We start from the raw sequence: 21,760 nt of genomic DNA, 5'->3' as shown, positions 1-21,760 counted from the left end.
GATAAGGCATGGAAGATGCGAGAGGGGATGAAAAATGACAGCGACTATTTTTGTTTATAAACAAACCAGGTCCAATTTTTATGCTACATAGCGTTTTCTGCACACCAACAATCACCTACGCTGGACCGGTTTCAATCGAACTAGCTGTTGTGTCCCGCACGATCAGGTGAGTCCCCAGCTGAAGCAGCAGTCGTCGGGAAACGACATGCCTGGATATCCAAACCGTACCGTTGCGCGCACTCAATCGTAATGGGTCGTCAACGACTAATGTGATCAAAGCGAATGGAACTAGGAGCAGTACGGTACAAGCCCGACGGTAGTGGCTCCTTCATATAACCACTAGCACAGCTCCCACAATCGCTGAATTGCCAATCCCAGCAGCAACGGCAACAACCCTCACGTCCCGTATAACAGCAATGAAGACAATAACTTGCAGCAGTCACCGAAACACAACAATGATGCCAACAGCGTAAACAAACAAACACATAGCGGTATGCATTCTTCATTGCATGCCATTTGTTATCCTCTTTCTCGGAAACGCTAGCCGTTCATTTGGCCGCAGTCAATTCGAACTCAAGTAATGGCTGAACAGCAATTCTGACATAACGTTCCACCTTATTATACCGCCTTGGACTGATCCTTTCAGTTTCAGGGATGCCAGATTATTTTAGATTGCGAAAATATATGCAAATTATATTATCTGCAAGCAAATGTTTTTATACGATAAATAAGACTATGACAGTAGAACCCCGATTATTTGTATTTATCTGTACCCCGATTATCTGTATCTGTATCTATTTCTGTATTGATAAAACATAGTTTCTATGTTTAAACATCATCCCGACTATTCGCGGATAATCGGGATTGTACTGTAACTTGAATTAACACGTGATGTTTTTTCACCTGTGATTTTCCCAGATCTTCTCATTCTCCAAATTTTATAGCGGAGTGTGAAGAAACACACAACTTAGACTTAAGCCGGGTTCAGACGGTGCGAGTAAGCATACGAGTCGGTCTAGTCAGTTACTGCAGTACAGCTACTCACACCGTGTGAACACATCATGCCAGTTAGTGTCATGTGTGATTCGGCGTGCGAGCTACTTCAAATTTTTTTGAATTTACTCGCACTCGCATCCCTCAAAACGTCAAAAACAGAATTTAGCGCTCGAATCAGGGATGCCAAATCTTTACATTGTCTTTACATGTCTCTATTTTTAAGATATTTGAAAATATGCGAAGATTATTATAGACTTGAAAATTATTGAAAAAACAAATAAAACCCTCATAGTTTCTAAGCGGAATCGTTGTTATTAAACGGTTTTATTTAGCTTGCCCTGTAATCTGTTTGTATGTTTGTAACATGTCCCACATTAGTAGAAATTTGACCCCCTTCTTGTTGACCGATTGATCTGAAATTTGGAACACACCTTTATCTCTGTAGTCATTACAAAACTGCGTATTTCATTATCTTGTAAATCCAAGATAGAGGCCGCTACAAAATGGCGGATCCCTTTCTTCCTCAAAACCTCATCAATGTGGGTTTTCCAAAACCCCATCAATATGGGTATCAAATGAAAGGGCTTGACTAGCAGAATACAGTTATTTAAGAAAAATGCAAATCCAAGATGGCTGCCACTACTAAATGGCGGACTACATAGTTTCCCAAAACTTCATTAATATGGGTGTTGGGGGGAAGCAAACTACGCCACTGATGACTTGATCTGAACCTGCGCATCCGGACGGTGCCACTCCATGACGCACCCAGACAATCATTGACAGCTAGCTGTCATCACTGTCATTCTGAAAACTTCTCTCGTACCACACATTCTTTGCTAATCACAAAAAAGGAGTAGAGATAGAACCCAAAATAAAGTTGAATTCCCAAATTGTTAAATAATTGAATCATCCTGTCGTGCTTTGAATTTAAAACGAGGAGATCAAATGTAGGTAAAACCTAATAATGTAAAGTTCTTGTTTAATTATTGTTTCTCTTAATAAATACAGCTTTGAGCTCGCTATACATTGATAAAAACGCGTGCTGAATAGAACCTCCGAAACCCCCGTAACAATGGGTATCAAATGAAAGGGATTGACTAGCAGAACACGGTTATTTATGAAAAATGCAAATCCATCAAAATTCTACCAAATGGCGGACTACATATTATGTCAAAACACCATTAATATGGGTATCAAATGAAAGGGCTTGAATAGTAGATCACAGTAGATCATGAAAAATTAAAATCCAAGATGGCCGCAATCACAAAATAGCAATATACTTTATTAAACGGTTTTATTTAGCTTGAACTGTTCGTATGTATGTATGTATGTCTGTAGGATTGTCCCACAGTAATAGAAATTTGACCAATAGGAACTGACCGGATAGGAACTGCTGTCATTTTAAAACTGCTTATCTTGAAAAATCCAATTTGGCCTCCGCTCAAAATCGCTGATTCCATATCATCTCAAAAAAAAAGGTTGATTGAGATATGTGTATCAAACCAACGAACTTGACTTGGAGAACACACTATGTATTTTCTGCAATCTACTCAATATCGGTATCAAATGAAATTTTTTGACTGATAGAATACAGTACAATGCCTTTATTGTAGAGAAATATTCTAATGAAACAGATAATGTACTAAAAACTAGAAAATAAAATGAGTAAACAAAAACTTTTTAAATTATAAAATCCATTCATTTTCATTATCCACAATTAGTGATTTCATCATATGTCCCACTATTTTATTTTAGTCTTATCAATGCCCTAGACTAATGAAGGAGAGGTGTGATAACTACTAACTGCAACTTGCCTAATTATTTTCTCTAGCTTTTAGTACATTATTATGTTTAATCACAAATAAACCGTTTAACTTAAAAAGTTTTTTTACTCATTTTATTTTGTTTTGCACGCTGGTGGGGCACGTTTTCTTTTTGAGATAGTTTTCTTGGGATTCTAAATATAAAATCATTATCGGGCACAATTTTCATTCGAAATTCACTCACAACTTCCAAAAAAAGTATTGTTCTAAAAAACAGAATACATATTCCATTTAAAAAAGTAGATTTTCATTCATTATTTTAGTTTTTGAGGCGTATTCATTCCTCCTGCAAATCTACTATCATTTTCATTTCACAAATTGGTACACGAAGCTGCTGTCAAGGCGAAATAATTCAAAATTTGAAAAATCTTTTAGACTGCCATTTGTAGCACTACATACTTTCGGAATTATTTTAGCTATGGATGCTTTCGAGATTCTAAAAAAATATCGACAATAATCTGAACGATATTCCAGAAGAAAGGTACAACATTTCTAGTTTCACTTATGTAGGTATAGCATCCCTCATGAGTGTATCTTGCGTTGTATTTGTGGAGCAATTAAATCCAACAGTTTTTTCACTTTTTCAGGTGTTATTCTCAACACTGCTCTGTACTCTCGGGGATCATCATCGTAGAGTTACTTCAATATTGTATTTGTTGCTCCTTTTTTTTGCATCCAATTCCTGGACCGAATCCTTTTTTCTTTCTGCTTTTTCCGGATAGTACCTTCAGTTCAAAGAAATTCAGCACAAAGTATTTTTAAACACGGCCAGTGTGTGTTTAGCGATAAAATTGTGTAATGATAAATTCAACTGAAAATCTAAGACGAAAACTGCCAATAAAGAAGTCGATTTCGGATCAATCATCTGACAAATTCGGATCTGATTGCTGTTTCTGACGATTTGATGGACATTTGAAAAACCGCCTGGCATCTCTGGAAAACCTGTGCCGTAGTATCTAGTTTCTTGCCAGCAGCTCACATTGTGTGAACGGACAAGGCGAGTCAACCATTTGTCAAGCGAGTTCACCGGGTCAGTAGCTGCTCATTGTGAAGCCAGCTACTAGCAACGTATAAATGGGCCTTTAAGTGGCTGCCCCGCTGGCTAGCGCCGAGTTCAATGTTAAAAAACAGGAAGTGGGTTATATCTATGGTATAACCGCAAGGGTGACGTAGGACTATCGTTGATTTAGAGATCATTTGTTTGAAGTTGAATCTAAATTCATTCTGAATGAATGAATATTTGGAGAACTTCGAAAACGAGAGCGTTACGTTGGAGGCACAAGGTTTTATGCATCCAATATTGGATACGGAAATATCTTACTGATGGGGAAGAATAATCTTCAGAAGCTATCCTGTTAATTGCGATTGATTGAAAAATCACAAAACCAAATGTATTTGGTCACAGTGTTACATGGATAGAAAACATTAAAATAAACTCTTTCACATGAATGTAAATTTAATTTCCCAGAGGAACTGGCAGATTATTTTCAGTAACGATTGGATATTTCCACATTTTCCTCGATACTGGAAGCCCATCAGTGGTTTATGCTAACTCGATAACCATCTGTTAATAGCACTTGATTGAAACATATTTGGTCAGTGTTACATGGATAGAAAACATTCAAATAAACTCTTTCACATGAATGTATTTTTAAATTCCCAGAGGAACTGGCAGATTATTTTCCGGATCTCGATGCTGAATGGCATCCAAACGGAAAAAATTCCGCGCGTGTATGTGTGTGTGCGTAGCGGCTGCATCGAGATCTTCCCGGGGAACCGTTTGTGGCATCACTCTCCTCCTGATGGATTCCCTTCTGGTCTAAGGTGCACAAACAGGCTCTTGGTGACACCGTTCATCCGCGCTTTCATGATAAATGAAGAGCTTCACCACAACAGCGATAACATGCTCCAATCGCTGTTCAATTAGAACTGAGTAGATTTCCGAGCGGCGCTCGCTTATATACCGATTGGTGATTTCAATAGCCTGTTTTGAAAGCAAATTTAAGACTATTGAAACAAGTTTTTGGTTCAGAAAGTAACAAGTATAGAACGCGTAGACATTTTATCTTTCGAATGAAGTGTTTATCATACCATTTCGTTCGGTTGTTTAGGAGCTATTAACACTCAAAATCTCGGTCTCCGGCGTAACGCTTTCGTTTTCGAAACTTTGATTTTACACCCCAGTATAGAAATGAAAGACGTAGCCCTACGTCAAAATTTCATTCACTCTCTCAGTTTACTTTGAGGTTTTGATTTGTATCGCGAAAAGTACTGTATTTTGCTATTTCAGGTACAGTAATTTACATTTAATGCGATATTTTTCTAATTGGCAGTCTTCCATGTTTCACAAAAAAACACTGCGTCCGGAATAAACATGTCCACGCTGCTGTTCAGAGTTTTGCGTTTGAGTACAAATATGATTTTTTCGTACCTATGTTAGAAAATGTGACATGTTTGTATTCGTGGTATGTTTGGACATACGATGTTTAATCCCAATGTTTCACATGATGTTCGAACATGGTGTACAGTTTCTCTTGCATTTTCACCTCAAGCACCGGCAGTGCGTAGAGTAGAAGAAGCGAATCGGACACCACACCACCACCACTCAACGCGTGGTGTGTTGGTATGTTGATATGGAAAAAATTCTTTCCTTTCATGACAATGGATGCTTCGTCTAAAATATTGGGCAAATAAAATAAACCTCTTTTTCTGTTCTGAACAAAATAAACATCGATTGATATGAGAGTTTTTCACATTTGATATCATTATTTATTACATTTGATATATTTTGCCACCTTACACGGTCAATATCGCCCTCAACCCGAGACAACGAAAATATCCGCGATGGCTAGTGGTGACATTCGAGTTTGGGATCCAAACTATTCTCCATCAGATTAGAAGGCTAAATTGCAATTTTCAATTGGTAAAATTTGAATGAAAATATCTACTTGGTATTATTTAATTAGTTGAAGCGCGTAGTCCTAACTCTAACTTAACCTATTTTCTATGAATTTTCAGATATTCCTACTAAAATTTATTATTATTATAAAACGTCAGTTTCAGATACAATTTTTGTATGGGATTTTCTCACCACTTGCAGAAAAAAAGTGATTTGCATTCACATAGAATACTAATTTGATTTGGAAAAGTTAATTTTCATTCATAATTTACACTTTAAAACTCGTTTTTCCTTCTCAAAAACACATCATAATACTCGCTTCACAAATACAGACTGATCCTTTCAGTTTCAGGGATGCCAAATTATTTTAGATTGTGAAAATATATGCAAATTATATTATCTGCAAGCAAATGTTTTTATTCGATAAATAAGACTATGACAGTAGAACCCCGATTATCTGTATCTGTATCTGTACCCCGATTATCTGTATCTGTATCTATTTCTGTATTGATAAAACATAGTTTCTATGTTTAAAAATCATCCCGACTATTCACGGATAATCTACGGGATTCTACTGTAACTTGAATTAACACGTGATGTTTTTTCACCTGTGATTTTCCCAGATATTCTCATTCTCCAAATTTTATAGCGGAGTGTGAAGAAACACACAACTTAGACTAAAGTGGCTGCCCCGCTCGCTAGCGCAAAGAATGACCGAGTTCAATGTTTTAAACATTCCTAAGACGTTGTTAATTTTCATTCACTCTCTCACCATCACATTGTCAGTTACTTTGAGGTTTTGGTTTGTATCGCAAAAAGTACTGTATTTTGCTATTTTAGGTACAGTAATTTACATTTAATGCGACATTTTTCTAATTGGACAGACCTATATGCGACACGTTTAGTTAGACATTTTTGTAAACATCGAGTTCGGGCCCAAATTATGGCCCCACATTGACATTCGCCGCCAGACGTCGACGCTGTACCACTCTCATCTTCAATGTCCAATTACAGGTCAAATCGCCTCCAATGCGACACTGAGTCATGTCGGCATGTTGCATTAAATGTAAATTACTATATCAGTTTTCCAAACCAAAAGCTTTCATTTATGATTGCTACAATTTCAGAAGTTTATAAATTTCAATTGCAATCGCAAAAAAGACTAACAAACATTAAATGTCCGCTTGCAAATCTGGCAACTCAGTCTGGAAGTCCGTGAGGTAAAACGTCAACATCATGCATCCATATGAAATGTCACGATATTGATGCCCGAAAATCAGAAAATCCGGATTTCTGCGTTGTCGGCCATGTTCAGCTGTCATTATGCTCTCAAAAGCAGACCTTACACGGTCAACTTTATTGACAATATGATGACGTTTGAGAGCATAATGACAGCTGAACATGGCCGACGACGCAGAAATCCGGATTTTCTGATTTTCGAGCATCAATATCGTGACATTTCATATGGATGCATGATGTTGACGTTTTACCTCACGGACTTCCAGACTGAGTTGCCAGATTTGCAAGCGGACATTTAATGTTTGTTAGTCTTTTTTGCGATTGCAATTGAAAATGTCGGCATGTTGCATTAAATGTAAATTACTATATCAGTTTTCCAAACCAAAAGCTTTCATTTATGATTGCTACAATTTCAGAAGTTTATAAATTTCAATTGCAATCGCAAAAAAGACTAACAAACATTAAATGTCCGCTTGCAAATCTGGCAACTCAGTCTGGAAGTCCGTGAGGTAAAACGTCAACATCATGCATCCATATGAAATGTCACGATATTGATGCCCGAAAATCAGAAAATCCGGATTTCTGCGTTGTCGGCCATGTTCAGCTGTCATTATGCTCTCAAAAGCAGACCTTACACGGTCAACTTTATTGACAATATGATGACGTTTGAGAGCATAATGACAGCTGAACATGGCCGACGACGCAGAAATCCGGATTTTCTGATTTTCGAGCATCAATATCGTGACATTTCATATAGATGCATGATGTTGACGTTTTACCTCACGGACTTCCAGACTGAGTTGCCAGATATGCAAGCGCACATTTAATTTTTGTTAGTCTTTTTTGCGATTGCAATTAAAATTTATAAACTACTGAAATTGTAGGAATCATAAATGGAAGCTTTTGGTTTGGAAAACCGATACTTTGAATAGCAAAATACGGTACTTTTCACGATACAAATCAAAACTTCAAAGTAAACTGACAATGTGATGGTGAGAGAGTGGATGAAACTTAACAACGTTTTAGGAATTTTTTAACGTTGAACTCGGTCATTCTTTGCGCTAGTGAGCGGGTTGTGTGTTTCTTCACACTCCGCTATAAAATTTGGAGAATGAGAAGATCTGGGAAAATCACAGATGAAAAAACATCATGTGTTAATTCAAGCTACAGTAGAATCCCGATTATCCGCGGAATAGTCGGGCAAACTCACCGCGATTAACGAATATCCCGATGACCCATTAAAGGACAAAAAAATGCAAACACGAAAAGAGATGTTTCAACATAAAAACTATGTTCTATCAATACAAAAATCAATCAACTATCCATCTATAAGGTCGTGTACACCAGTGGCTAAATAATGTAAAAGCCATGACCACAACAAAAGAGCATGGGCACTAACAAATTCCGGAAAGGCCTATTGATTTACTATGGAACTCGCAGTCACGAATAATCCGCAGGGCGGATCACCCGCTCGCGGATAATCGGGGTTCTACTGTCATAGTCTCATATATGGAATAAAAACATTTGCTTGCAGATAAAATAACTTGCATATATTTTCGCAAACTAAAATAATCTGGCATCTCTGAAACTGAAAGGAACAGTCTGTATTTGTGAAACGAGTATTATGATGTATTTTTGAGAAGAAAAACCAAATTCTAAAGTGTAAATTATGAATGAAAATTAACTTTTACGAATCAAATTAGTATTCTATGTGAATGCAAATCACTTTTTTTCTGCAAATGGTGAGAAAATCCCATACAAAAATTATGTCTGAAATTGACGTTATATTATAATAATACATTTTAGTAGGAATATCTGAAAATTCAGAGGAAGTAGGTTAAGTTAAGGTTAGGACTACGCGCTTCAACTAATTAAATAATACCAAGTAGATATTTTCATTCAAATTTTACCAAATGAAAATTGCCTTTTAGCCTTCTAATCTGACAGAGAATAGTTTGGATCCCAAACTCGAATGTCGCCACTAGCCATCGCGGATATTTTCGTTGTCTCGGGTTGAGGGCGATATTGACCGTGTAAGGTGGAAAAATATTGATTGAGGTTAGATCAGATGTTGAAAGCCTAGCTGTCACGATATTGAAGACACTTATTGTCAATCCGGTTGATCGTGTAAGGTACCCAAAATATCATCATATTGTCAATAAATTTGACCGTGTAAGGTCCGCTTAAGGTCCGCTTAACATCGTCTGGGTTTTCGTCTACCGGGACGTATTTCCATAATTGCCCGTCCTCATACCGAAATTTCGAATAAAGTTCTGGTTCGTGCGTGACCTTTTGAATCAACTCCTAGTGGGATGATAATTCTATCTTAGAAATATCAACTTTGCAAATGCTCCGTGATAGGGCATCTGGCACAATATTATCAGTTCACCGTCTGTGTACAATGACTTAAGGCCCATTTATACGTTGCTAGTAGCTGACTTGACAATGAGCAGCTACTGACCCGGTGGACTCGCTTGACAATTGGTTGACTCGCCTTGTCCGTTCACATAGTGTGAGCTGCTGGCGAGAAACTAGATACTACGGCACGGGTTTACCTGGGATGCCAGGCGATTTTTCAAATGTCCATCAAATAGTCAGAAACAGCAATCAGGTCCGAATTTGTCAAATGATTGGTCCGAAATCGACTTCTTTATTGGTAGTTTTCATCTTAGGTTTTCAGTTGAATGTATCATTACACAATTTTATAGAGATTACAGAGCAGTGTTGAGAATAACACCTGAACAAGTGGAAAAACTGTTGAATTTAATTGCTCCACAAATACAACGCCAAGATACACTCATGAAGGATGCTGTACCTGCAAGAGTGATAATATAAATGACATTGATATGCCTTTCTTCTGGAATATTGTTCAGATTGTTGTCGATATTTTTTAGAATCTCGAAAGCATCCATAGCTAAGATAATTCCGGAAGTATGTGATGCTTTAAATGATAGTCTAGAAGACTTTTTAAAATTTTATTCACACGCGTCAAAAATTAAAATAATGAATGAAAATGTACTTTTTTAAATCGAATATGTATTCTGTTTCTTAGAACCTTACTTTTTTTCGCAAGTTGTGAGTGAATTTTGAATGAAAATTGTGCCTGATAATGATTCTATATTAGACATTCTCCAGAAAACTATCTCAAAAAGAAAGCGTGCCCCGCCAGCGTGCAAAACAGAATAACAATGATTTCGTTAAGAAACTATGAGGGTTTTATTTGTTTTTCCAATAATTTTCAAGTCTATAAATATCTTCGCATATTTTCAAATATCTTAAAAATAGAGACATTTCTTTACATTTGGCATCCCTGATTCGAACGCTAAATTCTGTTTTTGACGTTTTGAAGCATGCGAGTGCGAGTAAATTCAAAAAACTTTGAAGTAGCTCGCACGCCGGATCACACATGACAATAACTGGCATGATGTGTTCACACGGTGTGAGTAGCTGCACTGCAGTAACTGACTAGACCGACTCGTATGCTTGCTCGCACCGTCTGAACCCGGCTTTAGGCTTAAGGCCCATTTATACGTTGCTAGTAGCTGACTTGACAATGAGCAGCTACTGACCCGGTGGACTCGCTTGACAATTGGTTGACTCGCCTTGTCCGTTCACATAGTGTGAGCTGCTGGCGAGAAACTAGATACTACGGCACGGGTTTACCTGGGATGCCAGGCGATTTTTCAAATGTCCATCAAATAGTCAGAAACAGCAATCAGGTCCGAATTTGTCAAATGATTGGTCCGAAATCGACTTCTTTATTGGTAGTTTTCATCTTAGGTTTTCAGTTGAATGTATCATTACACAATTTTATAGAGATTACAGAGCAGTGTTGAGAATAACACCTGAACAAGTGGAAAAACTGTTGAATTTAATTGCTCCACAAATACAACGCCAAGATACACTCATGAAGGATGCTGTACCTGCAAGAGTGATAATATAAATGACATTGATATGCCTTTCTTCTGGAATATTGTTCAGATTGTTGTCGATATTTTTTAGAATCTCGAAAGCATCCATAGCTAAGATAATTCCGGAAGTATGTGATGCTTTAAATGATAGTCTAGAAGACTTTTTAAAATTTTATTCACACGCGTCAAAAATTAAAATAATGAATGAAAATGTACTTTTTTAAATCGAATATGTATTCTGTTTCTTAGAACCTTACTTTTTTTCGCAAGTTGTGAGTGAATTTTGAATGAAAATTGTGCCTGATAATGATTCTATATTAGACATTCTCCAGAAAACTATCTCAAAAAGAAAGCGTGCCCCGCCAGCGTGCAAAACAGAATAACAATGATTTCGTTAAGAAACTATGAGGGTTTTATTTGTTTTTCCAATAATTTTCAAGTCTATAAATATCTTCGCATATTTTCAAATATCTTAAAAATAGAGACATTTCTTTACATTTGGCATCCCTGATTCGAACGCTAAATTCTGTTTTTGACGTTTTGAAGCATGCGAGTGCGAGTAAATTCAAAAAACTTTGAAGTAGCTCGCACGCCGGATCACACATGACAATAACTGGCATGATGTGTTCACACGGTGTGAGTAGCTGCACTGCAGTAACTGACTAGACCGACTCGTAAGCCGGGTTCAGACGGTGCGAGTAAGCATACGAGTCGGTCTAGTCAGTTACTGCAGTGCAGCTACTCACACCGTGTGAACACATCATGCCAGTTATTGTCATGTGTGATCCGGCGTGCGAGCTACTTCAAAGTTTTTTGAATTTACTCGCACTTGCATGCTTCACAACGTCAAAAACAGAATTTAGCGTTCGAATCAGTGATGCCAAATGTAATGAAATGTCTCTATTTTTAAGATATTTGAAAATATGTGAAGATATTTATAGACTTCAAAATTATTGGAAAAACAAATAAAACCCTCATAGTTTCTAAACGAAATAATTGTTATTTCGTTTTGCACGCTGGCGGGGCACGCTTTCTTTTTGAGATAGTTTTCTTGAGAATCTCTAATATAGAATCATTATCAGATCACAACTTACAAAAAAAAGTATTGTTCTAAGAAACAGAATACATATTCGATTTAAAAAAGTACATTTTCATTCATTATTAAAATTTTTGAAGCGTATTTATTGCACCTGCAAATCGACTATCATTTTCATTTCACAAAATAAATAAAATTAAAAAAAAATCTTTTAGACTACCATTTATAACATCACATCCTTTCGGAATTATCTGAGCTATGGATGTTTTCGAGATTCTAAAAAATATCGACAACAATCCCAACGATATTCCAAAACAAAGGCACATCAATGTCATTTCTAATTTAACTCTTGCAGGTACAGCATCCCTCATGACTGTATCTTGGCGTTGTATTCGTGGAGCAATTAAATCCAACAGTTTTTTCACTTGTTCAGGTGTTATTATCAACACTGCTCTGTAATCTCGGGGATCCTCATCGTAGAGTTCCTTCAATATTGTATTTGTTGCTCCTTTTCTTTGCATCTAATTCCTGGCCCGAATCCTTTTCTCTTTCTGCTTTTTCGGATAGTACCTTCAGTTCAAAGAAATTCAGCACAAAGTATGTATTTTTAAACACGATCAGCGTTTGTTTTGCTATAAAATTGTGTGATGATACATTCAACTGAAAACCTAAGATGAAAACTGCCAATAAAGAAGTCGATTTTGGACCAATCATTTGACAAATTCGGACCTGATTGCTGTTTCTGACTATTTGATGGACATTTGAAAAGTCGCCTGGCATCCCTGGTAAACCCGTGCCGTAGTATCTAGTTTCTCGCCAGCAGCTCACACTGTGTGAACGGACAAGGCGAGTCAACCAATTGTCAAGCGAGTCCACCGGGTCAGTAGCTGCTCATTGTCAAGTCAGCTACTAGCAACGTATAAATGGGCCTGTATGCTTGCTCGCACCGTCTGAACCCGGCTTTACACTGAGAGAAATAATTAGTAAATATAACGAATTTTTTGGTAAATACTACTAATCTATAGTCATTTTCGACCGTACACTGAGAGAAATAATTAGTAAATATAACGAATTTTTTGGTAAATACTACTAATCTATAGTCATTTTCGACCGTACTAATAAACACATATGTCAAGCAGAACCATGATTCGGAAGCCCAATATCGGCTACATTTTCTCGCCGAAAATGCACGTATCAGAATTATATCCTTATTATACCTCCGTATTGCCTTATGGGAACAATGAAAATGGTTAATACGCGCTTTTCTCACCAATTTTCAGATATGACAATATCCAAGCTTACTAATGTTATCGAGTAAAATATACTAATCTCTGGTAGGGATGCGTGTTTGTTGACAATATGTACAAAAAAGTTGTACATTCCACTAATTTTGCATTACCAAATGTATTTAGTAGTTTTCGACCGAGGATTTTTCTAAGGGTAGATGTTGGAGATCCAAACTCCATCGACTCAGCCGGGAGGGTGCTCGCTATTGGCGATCTAACGTACAAATCTACACCTAGGCGGCGCTGCGGTGAAAGTGATGCTGGTTTTAAATTTTGCCATGTGAGCTTATGGAAGGTTTGTAGTTCTTTCCATAAATTACAATGTTATAATCATAAAAGATTATTTGATTGCGATGAGTTTGTACGACATTAAATTCTGCGCAATTTTATATATAACATGTTATTTATTTACCTCTTTCAGTAGTGAAAACTATAAAAATGTTGACTATGGATGAATTAAAGAAGGAAATTCGAGAGCACAATCAAACACAAGTAGAAAAATGCACGATTCCTGCATGTGAGAACTACCTTGGAAAGCCCGGAGTTTTGTTTTTTGAGTTTTAGGTTACATTAGCATCATTTTCTTAGTTCAAAAACAAAATCCAGATGTCTCATCGATCGTTTACGTTTTGCGTTAGATCGCCAATTACATGATATATTGACTAATTTACGTTGGATTAACAACCAGATGGCGCAGCGAGTAAAATGAGGATGTTTTATTTTTTTTGGTGTGAAATTCAAATTATTTAAAATATATATTTAACAAAAGCTGTCCCCTTTGTATAGTCCTACGTCACTCCGGTTATGTCCCCGACATTACTCACCCGTCTTTTTTATTACAAATATGTCTGTTCTTTTTGATTACAAGAAATTAATATACGCTCGGTTAATCGAATACTGAAAAACAATTATTCGAATGAATCGAATATTTAAAAATGACCCCACGATTAATCGACAATTGAATAAACGAAAAATTTAGACATCTCTATTTGCAGTCAAATCCCTTTCCACAGTCCTCTGTATATTTATACCTTTTCCCCTCGCGCACTTATTGACGACACGGACACACCTTTATTCCACACATCTTGGACTGATCCAAGGAGCTGGAATTGACAGGTGGTTCGTTTTCGACAGTATGTGGATAAGGCATGGAAGATGCGAGAGGGGATGAAAAATGACAGCGACTATTTTTGTTTATAAACAAACCAGGTCCAATTTTTATGCTACATAGCGTTTTCTGCACACCAACAATCACCTACGCTGGACCGGTTTCAATCGAACTAGCTGTTGTGTCCCGCACGATCAGGTGAGTCTCCAGCTGAAGCAGCAGTCGTCGGGAAACGACATGCCTGGATATCCAAACCGTACCGTTGCGCGCACTCAATCGTAATGGGTCGTCAACGACTAATGTGATCAAAGCGAATGGAACTAGGAGCAGTACGGTACAAGCCCGACGGTAGTGGCTCCTTCATATAACCACTAGCACAGCTCCCACAATCGCTGAATTGCCAATCCCAGCAGCAACGGCAACAACCCTCACGTCCCGTAAAACAGCAATGAAGACAATAACTTGCAGCAGTCACCGAAACACAACAATGATGCCAACAGCGTAAACAAACAAACACATAGCGGTATGCATTCTTCATTGCATGCCATTTGTTATCCTCTTTCTCGGAAACGCTAGCCGTTCATTTGGCCGCAGTCAATTCGAACTCAAGTAATGGCTGAACAGCAATTCTGACATAACGTTCCACCTTATTATACCGCCTTGGACTGATCCTTTCAGTTTCAGGGATGCCAGATTATTTTAGATTGCGAAAATATATGCAAATTATATTATCTGCAAGCAAATGTTTTTATTCGATAAATAAGACTATGACAGTAGAACCCCGATTATTTGTATTTATCTGTACCCCGATTATCTGTATCTGTATCTATTTCTGTATTGATAAAACATAGTTTCTATGTTTAAACATCATCCCGACTATTTGCGGATAATCGGGATTGTACTGTAACTTGAATTAACACGTGATGTTTTTTCACCTGTGATTTTCCCAGATCTTCTCATTCTCCAAATTTTATAGCGGAGTGTGAAGAAACACACAACTTAGACTTAAGTGGCTGCCCCGCTGGCTAGCGCCGAGTTCAATGTTAAAAAACAGGAAGTGGGTTATATCTATGGTATAACCGCAAGGGTGACGTAGGACTATCGTTGATTTAGAGATCATTTGTTTGAAGTTGAATCTAAATTCATTCTGAATGAATGAATATTTGGAGAACTTCGAAAACGTGAGCGTTACGTTGGAGGCACAAGGTTTTATGCATCCAATATTGGATACGGAAATATCTTACTGATGGGGAAGAATAATCTTCAGAAGCTATCCTGTTAATTGCGATTGATTGAAAAATCACAAAACCAAATGTATTTGGTCACAGTGTTACATGGATAGAAAACATTAAAATAAACTCTTTCACATGAATGTAAATTTAATTTCCCAGAGGAACTGGCAGATTATTTTCAGTAACGATTGGATATTTCCACATTTTCCTCGATACTGGAAGCCCATCAGTGGTTTATGCTAACTCGATAACCATCTGTTAATAGCACTTGATTGAAACATATTTGGTCAGTGTTACATGGATAGAAAACATTCAAATAAACTCTTTCACATGAATGTATTTTTAAATTCCCAGAGGAACTGGCTGATTATTTTCCGGATCTCGATGCTGAATGGCATCCAAACGGAAAAACAGGAAGTGGGTTATATCTATGGTATAACCGCAAGGGTGACGTAGGACTATCGTTGATTTAGAGATCATTTGTTTGAAGTTGAATCTAAATCCATCCTGAATGAATGAATAAATAAATATTTGGGTGACTTCAAAAACGAGAGTGTTACTTTGAAGACTCAAGGTTTTATGCATCCAATATTGGATAAAAAAAACCTTGTTCTGAAGAATAATCTTCAGAAGCTTTCCTGTTAACTGCACTTGATTGACAAATCACAAAACTAAATGTATGTTGTCGCAGTATTATATGGATAGAAAACATTAAAATAAACTCGCTTGAATGCAATTTTCAATTCCAAGGGGAACTGGCAGATTATTTTTCAGCAACGATCATTTCTTTCCAGGTTTCCTCTCGATAACCAGCAAACGAAAAGAGTTGCGCGCGTGTATGTGTGTGTGTGTGGCGGCTGCTTCTATGTCTTCCCGAGGAACCGTATTTCGATGCTGATACTCTCTTGGTCACCTTCTCTTCTCCTTCTGATCGATCGGCTTTTATGCGCTCCCTCACAGTTAAAACAAACTGATTGCACTTCAGGTCAGGTCAAGCCAGGTAATGAATACCTCGATCCCTCGCCGTTCAGCTCGTTCAGTAACGATGTTGTCTTGTCGATGTCCTCAGGCGTCGTGCACAAATTACGTAACGCAAAAATCCGGATTTTGAACCTCCCCTCCCTTTCGTAACGCAATTTCCTATCTCTAATAAACAGAAAGTAACGCAACATCTACCCCCTCCCCCCTTATCGCGTTACGTAATTTGTGCACGACGCCTCACGAAAAATGAATCGGTTTCACCACCAGAATATCATTTCAGTATGCTTTTCGTGCGTGATTGAATCGAGAGAAGGTGTGGTTTACGATGGCAATTTGGAAGGCAAACTAGAGGAGAATGAACTCTCTGAGTATGAAAATTTCGGCGACTGAGCAATAATCGATTGAAAATTATATAATTTTGGCGATACGAAACATTTTCCGTTTTTCATGTTATGCATCCAATATTGGATACGAAAATATCATACTGATGGGAAAGAATAATCTTCAGAAGCTTTCCAGCTAATTACACTTGATTGAAAAATTACGAAATCAAATGTATTTGGTCGCTGTGTTCGCCATATAATTAGAAAACATTAAAAAAACTCTTTCGCATGGATGTATTCTTCAATTCCCAGGGAACTGGCAGATTATTTTTCAGCAACGATTAGATCTTTCCGGAATTTTCTCGATGCTGTATGGCATCCAAACGAAAATTCTCGTTTCAGTTTGGCCTGCAAAAAACTTTTCTGAACTCTAATCCATCAAATTTGGAGCCCTGAAAAGGGCCGTTGATTATATGCTAAGCTAATATAGCACCCTCTCCTTGGATTCGACGGGCCAGCTGAATGTCCTTGGGCATGATGTGACGCGTTTTACGTGGATAGCACACAAATTTGTATCTTCGAATAAGCCTCCTGCAGCGTCATAACCGCGGAACTTTGGAAGCGCAAGTCAGTTTTGAGTTCCTGAGCAATTCCACGATCCAAAAGCTGCAAAGGTAGCTTGCGGATCAGAAATTCGGTCGACTTCCGATAGCGATGAATTTCACGCAAAGTTCCCGGTCGATAGCGATGTGGCTTCTTCACCAATCCTGCGGCTGGTGCGCTTATTCGAGCTGCTTTCGTGTGCCTTACCACTGAAAGACTAACCTGCTATCTGCTTGGTCCCAAACAAACGAGTCGTCACGGTGCGAGAGTAGAGTAAGAAATGAACGAAAGCAAAGGAAGCGTCATTTTATAACCTGTTTTCGAAGCTATCATTAAGCTATTGAAACAATTTTCCGACTCAATAAATAGCAATCATATAACTCTTGGACATTTTATCTTTTGTATGAAATGATTATCACTGTTCTGTTGATCCGAAGCAGAATGAATCACGCTTAAAGAAGGAATGGATTTTTTCTTGGAATTTACTCAGCAAATATAATGCCCTTTCCCAACACTTAAAAACGACAAACGGTAAACAGTTTCATCAAAGTGATTTCTTCGATATGGGGATATATTCACTACATGTATTTGTATTCTTGTATTTCATATTCTTCATTATGCAATCCATATCCATGGCACCTATCGGTATCGAATTATCATCGACACCACGATTTTCGCTAAATGCTCCTTTCAGTTCGGCCTGTAAAAAACTTTTCTGAACTCTAATCCATCAAAATTGGAGCCCTGAAAAGGGCTGTTGATTATATGCTAAGCTAATATAGCACGCTCTCCTCGGATACGATGGGCCAGCTGGATGTCCTTGGGCATGATGTGACGCGTTTTGCATGGATAGCACACAAATTGGTATGCTTTCGTGGTGCCTTACCACCGAAGGACTAACGAGCTGTCTGCTTAGTCCCGATGAAACGAGTCCTCACGGTGCGAGAGTAGAGTAAGAAATGAACGAAAGCAAGGGAAGTGTCATTTTATAAAACATAAAAGAATCGAATGTAAACCCCACCCTCTTTATTATATAAGCTTACTGTATACTCACGAATATAATAAGGGTGGGATTTAGATTCTATACTGTTATGGTTTATAAAATGACGCTTCCTTTGCTTTCGTTCATTTCTTACTCTACTCTCGCACCGTGAGGGCTCGAGCTCGTTAGTCTTTCGCAGACAGCTCGTTAGTCATTCGGTGGTAAGGCACACGAAGTCAGCTCGGATAAGCGCACCATTTGCAGGATAGGTGGAGAAGCCAGCATTTGGATCATGAAATTGCTCAGGACTTCAAAACCGACTTGCGCTTCCAAAGTTCCGCGGCTATGACGCTGCAGGAGGCTTATTCGAAGATACCAATTTGTGTGCTATCCATGCAAAACGCGTCACATCATGCCCAAGGACATCCAGCTGGCCCATCGTATCCGAGGAGAGCGTGCTATATTAGCTTAGCATATAATCAACAGCCCTTTTCAGGGCTCCAAATTTGATGGATTAGAGTACAGAAAAGTTTTTTACAGGCCGAACTGAAAGGAGCATTTAGCGAAAATCGTGGTTTCGATAATAATTCGTTACCGATAGGTGCCATGGATATGGATTTCTTAATGAAGAATATGAAATACATGACATGATGTAGTGAATATATCCGAAGAAATCACTTTGGTGAAACTGCATTATAAAATTATTTGTGTACGAATGCCGCAATCCGATAGTCGACTCTAATTTGCGCTGGGTAATTTCCTCGGAGGACTCGATTCCTCCTTTGAACATTAATAATCTCTTTCTGGCAAAACGATGTGGTATGAATCACATTATTTGAATGATAGAATGAAGAAGTTTTCTGCCAATTTCCTTCAACCTCCAAACGTATCTTTCTCCCGTTTGTCGTTTTCGCGTTCGCTAATCCTTTCTCACAACACCCATTTCTCGTTTGAAAAATTGTTGAGTAAACATTGTTTCCAGTGCGCGTAGAGCGGGAATTCCTAAAGATTCATTGCACCTCTAATAAATTGCCGAAAGACGTGGTCTTACGTTGATCGCACTTGATTGAAAAAATCCAAAACGAAATGTATTTGGTCGCAGCATTATATGAGTAGAAAGCAAATAATCGCTCGAAAATGACTTGATTTTCGCGATGTGAAACATTTTCCGTTTTTCATGTTATGCATCCAATATTGGATACGAAAATTTCCACTGATGGGGAAAAAAAATATTCAGAAGCTTTCCTGTTAATTGCGATTGATTGAAAAATAACAAAACCAAATGTATTTGGTTGCAATGTTATATGGATAGAAAACATTAAAATAAACTCTTTCGTATGAATGTATTTTTCAATTCCCAGGGGAACTGGCAGATTATTTTTCAGCAACGATGATAGCAACGAGAATTCCGCGCGTGTATGTGTGTGTGTGTGTGTGGCGGCTGCTCCGATGTTTCAAGCGGAACCGTGGCACTCTCCTCCTGGTGGATTCCCTTTTGGCCTTAGGTGCACAAACAGGCTCTTGGTGACACCGTTCATCAGCGTTCTCATGATAAACGAAATTAGCTTCACAACAACAGCGACAACATGCTCCAATCGCTGTTCAATCATAACTGAGTGGGTTTACGAGCGGCGCTCGCTTATATACCGATTGGTGATTTCAATAGCCTGTTTTGAAAGCAATTTTAAGACTATTGAAACAAGTTTTTGGATGAAAAAGTAACAAGTATCTGACGCGTAGACATTTTATCTTTCAAATGAAGTGTTTATCATACCATTTCGTTCAGTTGTTTAAGAGCTATTAACGCTCAAAATCTCGGTCTCCAGCGTAACGCTTTCGTTCTCGAAACTTTGTTTTTACACCCCGGTATAGAAATGAAAGACGTAGTCCTACGTCAAAAATTCCGCGCGTGTATGTGTGTGTGCGTAGCGGCTGCATCGAGATCTTCCCGGGGAACCGTTTGTGGCATCACTCTCCTCCTGATGGATTCCCTTCTGGTCTAAGGTGCACAAACAGGCTCTTGGTGACACCGTTCATCCGCGCTTTCATGATAAATGAAGAGCTTCACCACAACAGCGATAACATGCTCCAATCGCTGTTCAATTAGAACTGAGTAGATTTCCGAGCGGCGCTCGCTTATATACCGATTGGTGATTTCAATAGCCTGTTTTGAAAGCAAATTTAAGACTATTGAAACAAGTTTCTGGATCAGAAAGTAACAAGTATAGAACGCGTAGACATTTTATCTTTCGAATGAAGTGTTTATCATACCATTTCGTTCGGTTGTTTAGGAGCTATTAACACTCAAAATCTCGGTCTCCGGCGTAACGCTTTCGTTTTCGAAACTTTGATTTTACACCCCAGTATAGAAATGAAAGACGTAGCCCTACGTCAAAATTTCATTCACTCTCTCAGTTTACTTTGAGGTTTTGATTTGTATCGCGAAAAGTACTGTATTTTGCTATTTCAGGTACAGTAATTTACATTTAATGCGATATTTTTCTAATTGGCAGTCTTCCATGTTTCACAAAAAAACACTGCGTCCGGAATAAACATGTCCACGCTGCTGTTCAGAGTTTTGCGTTTGAGTACAAATATGATTTTTTCGTACCTATGTTAGAAAATGTGACATGTTTGTATTCGTGGTATGTTTGGACATACGATGTTTAATCCCAATGTTTCACATGATGTTCGAACATGGTGTACAGTTTCTCTTGCATTTTCACCTCAAGCACCGGCAGTGCGTAGAGTAGAAGAAGCGAATCGGACACCACACCACCACCACTCAACGCGTGGTGTGTTGGTATGTTGATATGGAAAAAATTCTTTCCTTTCATGACAATGGATGCTTCGTCTAAAATATTGGGCAAATAAAATAAACCTCTTTTTCTGTTCTGAACAAAATAAACATCGATTGATATGAGAGTTTTTCACATTTGATATCATTATTTATTACATTTGATATATTTTGCCACCTTACACGGTCAATATCGCCCTCAACCCGAGACAACGAAAATATCCGCGATGGCTAGTGGTGACATTCGAGTTTGGGATCCAAACTATTCTCCATCAGATTAGAAGGCTAAATTGCAATTTTCAATTGGTAAAATTTGAATGAAAATATCTACTTGGTATTATTTAATTAGTTGAAGCGCGTAGTCCTAACTCTAACTTAACCTATTTTCTATGAATTTTCAGATATTCCTACTAAAATTTATTATTATTATAAAACGTCAGTTTCAGATACAATTTTTGTATGGGATTTTCTCACCACTTGCAGAAAAAAAGTGATTTGCATTCACATAGAATACTAATTTGATTTGGAAAAGTTAATTTTCATT

General features: G+C 37.9%; 1 long non-coding RNA gene across 1 annotated transcript; it reads left to right on the top strand.

Annotated features, from left to right (window-relative positions):
* Positions 1-1,142: 1,142 nt before the first annotated feature.
* Positions 1,143-2,585, top strand: LOC129769786 (uncharacterized). Its single transcript, XR_008741969.1, has 2 exons — positions 1,143-1,943; positions 2,005-2,585. It is a non-coding gene; the product is annotated as an uncharacterized LOC129769786 (long non-coding RNA).
* The last annotated feature ends 19,175 nt before the right edge of the window (positions 2,586-21,760 follow it).

The sequence above is a fragment of the Toxorhynchites rutilus genome, chromosome 2 (assembly GCF_029784135.1).
Source record: "Toxorhynchites rutilus septentrionalis strain SRP chromosome 2, ASM2978413v1, whole genome shotgun sequence".
NCBI lineage: Eukaryota > Metazoa > Arthropoda > Insecta > Diptera > Culicidae > Toxorhynchites > Toxorhynchites rutilus.
This window is presented reverse-complemented; position numbering and strand designations above follow the sequence as displayed.